General features: G+C 41.8%; 1 protein-coding gene across 1 annotated transcript in view; it reads left to right on the top strand.

Moving 5' to 3' along the window:
- Positions 1–2,619: 2,619 nt before the first annotated feature.
- Positions 2,620–5,866, top strand: part of LOC123961617 (rho guanine nucleotide exchange factor TIAM1-like) — a 48,218-nt gene continuing 44,971 nt past the window's right edge. Inside the window, exon 1 of the mRNA XM_046037121.1 lies at positions 2,620–2,674. The gene's annotated coding sequence lies outside the window, so the exon portion shown is untranslated. The remainder of the gene's footprint in view (positions 2,675–5,866) is intronic.

Genomic DNA, 5,866 nt, shown 5'->3' with positions numbered 1-5,866 from the left:
GAGACTGGGAGTGAGTCTATCACCCAGGAATGTGTTTTATAGTACTGTATGTGTAGAAAGAGATGACAATAATCCATCCATCCATCTTCATCCGCTTATCCGGGGGCCAAATTAACCAGCTCTGACTGGGGGATCCCGAGGCGTTCCCAGGCCAGTGTCAAGATATAATCTCTCCACCTAGTCCTGGGTCTTCCCCGAGGTCTCCTCCCAGCTGGACGTACCTGGAACACCTCCCTAGGGAGGCATCCTTACCAGATGCCCAAACCACCTCAACTGTCTCCTTTCAATGCAAAGGAGCAGCGGCTCTACTCTGAGCTCCTCGCGGATGGCCGAGCTTCTCACCCTATCTCTAAGGGAGACACCAGTCACCCGCCTGAGGAAACCCATTTCGGCCGCTTGTACCCGCGATCTCGTTCTTTCGGTCATGACCCAGCCTTCATTACCATAGGTGTGGGTAGGAACGAAAATCGACCGGTAGATCAAGAGCTTTGCCTTAAGGCTCAGCTCTCTTTTCGTCATAACGGTGCGGTAAAGCGAGTGCAATACCGCCCCCGCTGCTCTGATTCTCCTGCCAATCTCTTGCTCCAGTCTCCCCTCAATTGTGAACAAGACCCCGAGGTACTTGAACTCCTTCCCTTGGGGTAAGGACTCATTCCCTACTTGGATTTGGCACTCCAACGGTTTCCTGCTGAGAACCATGGCCACAGATTTAGAGGTGCTAATCCTCATCCCAACCGCTTCGCACTCTGCTGCGAACCGATCCAGTGAGAGCTGAAGGTCACGGACCGATGATGCCATCAGGACCACATCATCCGCAAAAAGCAGTGACGAGATCCCAAGCCCACCGACCCGCAGCCCCTCCTCGCCATGACTACGCGCCTCGAATCCTGTCCATGAATATCACAAACAGGATTGGTGACAAAGCGCAGCCCTGGCGAAGGCCAACCCTCACCTGGAAAGAGTCCGACTTACGACCGAGTACTCGGACACAGCTCTCGCTTTGGATGTACAGGGATTGGATAGCCCTGAGAGTCTCAGAGATGACAATAATGATATATACAATGAATATAGTGCAAAGCTGCAATGGATGACTGAGCACTGTTCACTCATTGAACAGATGTCTAGTGGTTACATTGCACAGTAGTCCATTTGAGGTTGCTGTTGCTGCTATCTCTGCCTCTTCCATGATGGATTCCTGTGGGAACGGTTATTTAATGTCAGTGCAACACAGTGGTCTTATGAAGATTCCCTTGCTCTTTGATACTGAGGGGCGGACACCAAACCAGACATTCACATTTCGGAGTTTTAGGTGAATATTCTTTGCCATAAGTGCTTCCTGAACTGTGTGGATCACAAAATAATGTCACCCCATCTATTTTTGCCCACTCATCTGTGAGAGTTTAAAAAATGCTGCCTATGACCCAAAAATGGGCCAAGAAATTCAAGGTACATTAATCCATCCTTTAATCCACCCTAACCACATTAACAGTGAAGGATGGATTTTTTTCTGTATAAAAAGCTGCTCCTGCAAAGTGTAAAGACAGTTGGAGTGGCTGGCCTTTAAAGAAAAGTATACTTGGGTGGCATACTTCTAACGGTGTGAGAAAACATTGTGCTTGGAAATAATATGATGGGAAGCATGTAGTGTGCTGTATACACCACATCCTCAAATCTAAACAACAGAATAGGTCGATAGCCATTGTCTCCCAAAATAACGTATGTAACTGTTCTCCAAATCAATATCATGTGATGGAAATCATATGACGTTAAACACGGTGAAACAGTTGCAGTTTGGTTAGGTTTAGGCAACAAAACTACTTGGTTAGGTTCAGGAAAAGATCATGGTTTGGGGGAATATATGTGTATGAGTTATGTAAGTCACGTGACGTAGGTGACTACATCACGTGACTTAACTCCTAATATAAGACACCTACGTAACGTTATTTAACTAGGCTGTATATTGTGGCTAAGAAAATCTGTGGCACATGTCAGATTACACAGTAACTTGGGAGGAGGAGGTTTTACAATAGTGTATAGAAGAGAAAACAACTGTGCCAGTATAATGCTGTATCTGAAACACCAATGTACAGTATTGTAGTGTTTTTCATCAAGTAACTGCATGACTATAAAAAACACAGTGGAATCTAATGAGAGTACTTTCAGATTTAAGAAACTGCAACCACATACATTTTTCCCCCCACCTAGTTCATATCTATGGACGTATGTGCTGCAGGCATTTTTATGTAACATATTCCTACTTACCTTCCCACAGCATTTACAGGTGAAACTCGAAAAATTAGCATATTGTGCAAAAGTTCATTTATTTCAGTAATTCAACTTAAAAGGTGAAACTAATATATTATATAGACTCATTACATGCGAAGTGAGATATTTCAAGCCTTTATTTGATATAATTTCGATTACAGCATATAAAAACCCCAAATTCTAAATCTCAGAAAATTTGAATATTGTGAAAAGGTTCGGTATTGTAGGCTCAAAGTGTCGCACTCTAATCAGCTAATTAATCCAAAACACCTGCAATGGGTTCCTGAGCCTTTAATTGGTCTCTCAGTCTGGTTCAGTGGAATTCACAATCATGGGGAAGACTGCTGACCTGACAGTTGTGCAGAAAACCATCATTGACACCCTCCACAAGGAGGGAAAGCCTCAAAAGGTAATTGCAAAAGAAGTTGGATGTTCTCAAAGTTCTGTATCAAGGCACATTAATAGAAAATTAAGTGGAAGGGAAAAGTGTGGGAAAAAAAGGTGCACAAGCAGCAGGGATGACCGTAGCCTGGAGAGGATTGTCAGGAAAAGGCCATTCAAATGTGTGGGGGAGCTTCACAAGGAGTGGACTGAGGCTGGAGTTACTGCATCAAGAGCCACCACACGCAGATGGGTCCTGGACATGGGCTTCAAATGTCGTCTTCCTCTTGTCAAGCTGCTTCTGAACAACAAACAACGTCAGAAGCGTCTTACCTGGACTAAAGAAAAAAAGAACAGGTCTGTTTCTCAGTGGTCCAAAGTCCTCTTTTCTGATGAGAGCAAATTTTGCATCTCATTTGGAAACCAAGGTCCCACAGTCTGGAGGAAGAATGGAGAGGCACACAGTCTGTGTTGGTTTGGGGAGCCATGTCATCTGCTGGTGTTGGTCCACTGTGCTTTATTAAGTCCAGAGTCAGTGCAGCCGTCTACCAGGACATTTTAGAACACTTTATGCTTCCTTCAGCAGACGAGCTTTATGGAGATGCTGACTTCATTTTCCAGCAGGACTTGGCACCTGCCCACACTGCCAAAAGTACCAAAACCTGGTTCAATGACCATGGGATTACTGGGCTTGATTGGCCAGCAAATTCGCCTGACCTGAACCCCATAGAGAATCTATGGGGCATTGCTAAGAGAAAGATGAAAGACATGAGACCGAACAATGCAGAAGAGCTGAAGGCCACTATTGAAGCATCCTGGTCCAGCATGCCGTGCTGCCGACAACTACATGCACGTTGCAGTTCCTCGCGGGTCTATTTGAAGTAGCGGGTATTTAAAAACGATAAAATATTCTTTGTTTGGTTCATCAACTGTGATAAATTATCTGAAAGTCCTGCGAGATGCGGATAACTCGGAACAACAGCAGTGAAGCAGGGCTCTTCACCAAGTGTTCCTCTTCCGCCACCACACACATGCTACGTCTACACATGCGCACTGATGACCCAGGGTTAGGGTTACTATTTTGGATTTATTTACGCACTTTTAAAGACATTTATTGAAAGTTTAAGTTAGTTATTTACAGCATTAAACATTAAAATGTATATTGTAAAAGGCTGTATGTAAATGCTCCATATTTGTATAGCGCCTTTCTAGTCTTTTCAACCACTCAAAGCACTTTTACGCTACATCTGCATTTACCATTCACTCACATTCACACACTGAGCCTAAGTGCTCAAACAGAAACTAACATTCACACACATTCATACACTGGTGGAACCGGTGCACCCCCATATCGCCAAAATGGCATGATCCTTGTTTCGCTGCGAAGCTTGGACTGTGAGATTGACAGTTGAATCAGACTCCGCCCATTGAAGCATTGAATCTTTGACTATTGGGGGTCAGCCCTGTTGATTAGTTTAACGATGCATCATACAAAGATAGTTCAATGCTACCTTCCGTGTTTTCACGGGAAACGCACCCCTGGTTGATTTGGTATCTGGTGGTAACAGCCAACACACTTGAGCAGCTACTTTGTCAGAAATCCAACAGAAGAACAACTTGTGTGTCTGATGACAATACAACCAAACAAATTCATGTATTTTAATAAAATAATCAATCTTTAATTAAAAGATTAAAGATTGATTTAATTTTAATTTAATTATAATTGGCCTTTTTCTATAATACCATGAGGAATATAAATTTAGTTTTATGCTGCACACAGTGTGGATACAAGATGGTTACCTTGCTGAGAAGGTAACAAAACGCCTGTTTTGTAAACATATTTTAGTTGAACAATCGTGCTTAAATACATCACATTTCATTAGACTGAAGCAATAAAAGCCACCACGTGTTTCGCCAGTTGAACACTTAAAATCTCATAATGTGAAGAAGCAGCAGTCGGAAATGGTTTGCATTAGCAGTAGCTTAATCCAGTTCTGATAGGACTATAGGACAGTGATCTTTAATAAGTGATGCTCTTTAAAATTGAAAACAGTTACGCTAAATTACACACATTGCATTGCATACATATGCATTGTTTTCCTTTGAATCTCTCATACTAGGCAGATGATTTGAATCCAGCACGGGAATGCAGCTCTCTGCCACTAACAATGAAAACAATTACAGAATGAAAATGCATAAAATACCTCTTGCTGAAAAATGCAGATCATTAATTGTATCAAAAACTTGTGTAAGTTTAGGTTCTTTGGGTAACCCCTTTTAAGAAAGTATTTTGTAAACCCAACTGGTTCAATAAATAACCCATTTTGAAAAGGCTCTTGGGCAAATTTTAAAAGATTTAGAAGATTCTATTATGGAAAACAAGTATATGAGTAAACCAAACCTTTATTTGAGAATCAAAACATTTAAATACATTTAAAAAAAAACTACCACAGTGAAAATTACAGATTACAGAAATATATAAATAATTAAAGGTTAAAAAAATGTAAATTATGCAAAACCTTACATTGAAATAATAGTAAAAGCATGATGAAAGAAAGAGTGGTTGGGTTTTTGGGTCTTTTGGTCTTTAGAAAACAGTGCTTATCTGGTAGAGATACAGTAACTAGAGTTTTCTCCGTCAGGCACATTGTAGCTTTTGCCCGCTTGTATCAAAATTTAATGATTTAAATGTTTATAATGTTTTCGAATTTGGCTACCATCTCTCTATTTAAATGTTGTTTCTCCCTGATAGTGCATCAGAAGTTTCTTCTTTTTTTTTCTGAGGTTGTTGCAGGTTTCCCCACAAGAACCACGGTGTCTTTTAGCTAACTGCAGCATGACAAAACAGAGAGAAAAAGAGTGAGAGTCCTGCATAATGTCCCTTTGTCCTGCCCATACACACACTCACACACACATAATTAGATGGGCACACAAAGTTTGGGTACCAACATGGACTAATGAGAGGTAAGAGTAATTTGTGTTACTGAAATATAGTAACAGCAAAGGACACAAAGTGAATTAAAACCCAAACAAAGGCCATGCACACACACACGGGTTCAAACACACACACACAGTAGCACGGTCTTTGTCTTGTTTCCACCGTCTTAACTCTCACATGTAATTAGCCTCACTCTCTCTGTCCGTCGCAGATACCGATAGCACACAGGAGGGGGTCAGTGTGAGTGTGTGTGTGTGTGTGTGTGTGTGTGTGTGTGTGGGG

This window comes from Micropterus dolomieu, linkage group LG22 (assembly GCF_021292245.1).
Source record: "Micropterus dolomieu isolate WLL.071019.BEF.003 ecotype Adirondacks linkage group LG22, ASM2129224v1, whole genome shotgun sequence".
Taxonomy (NCBI): domain Eukaryota; kingdom Metazoa; phylum Chordata; class Actinopteri; order Centrarchiformes; family Centrarchidae; genus Micropterus; species Micropterus dolomieu.
Note: the sequence above shows the minus strand (reverse complement) of the source record. Positions and strands in the feature narration are given on the sequence as shown.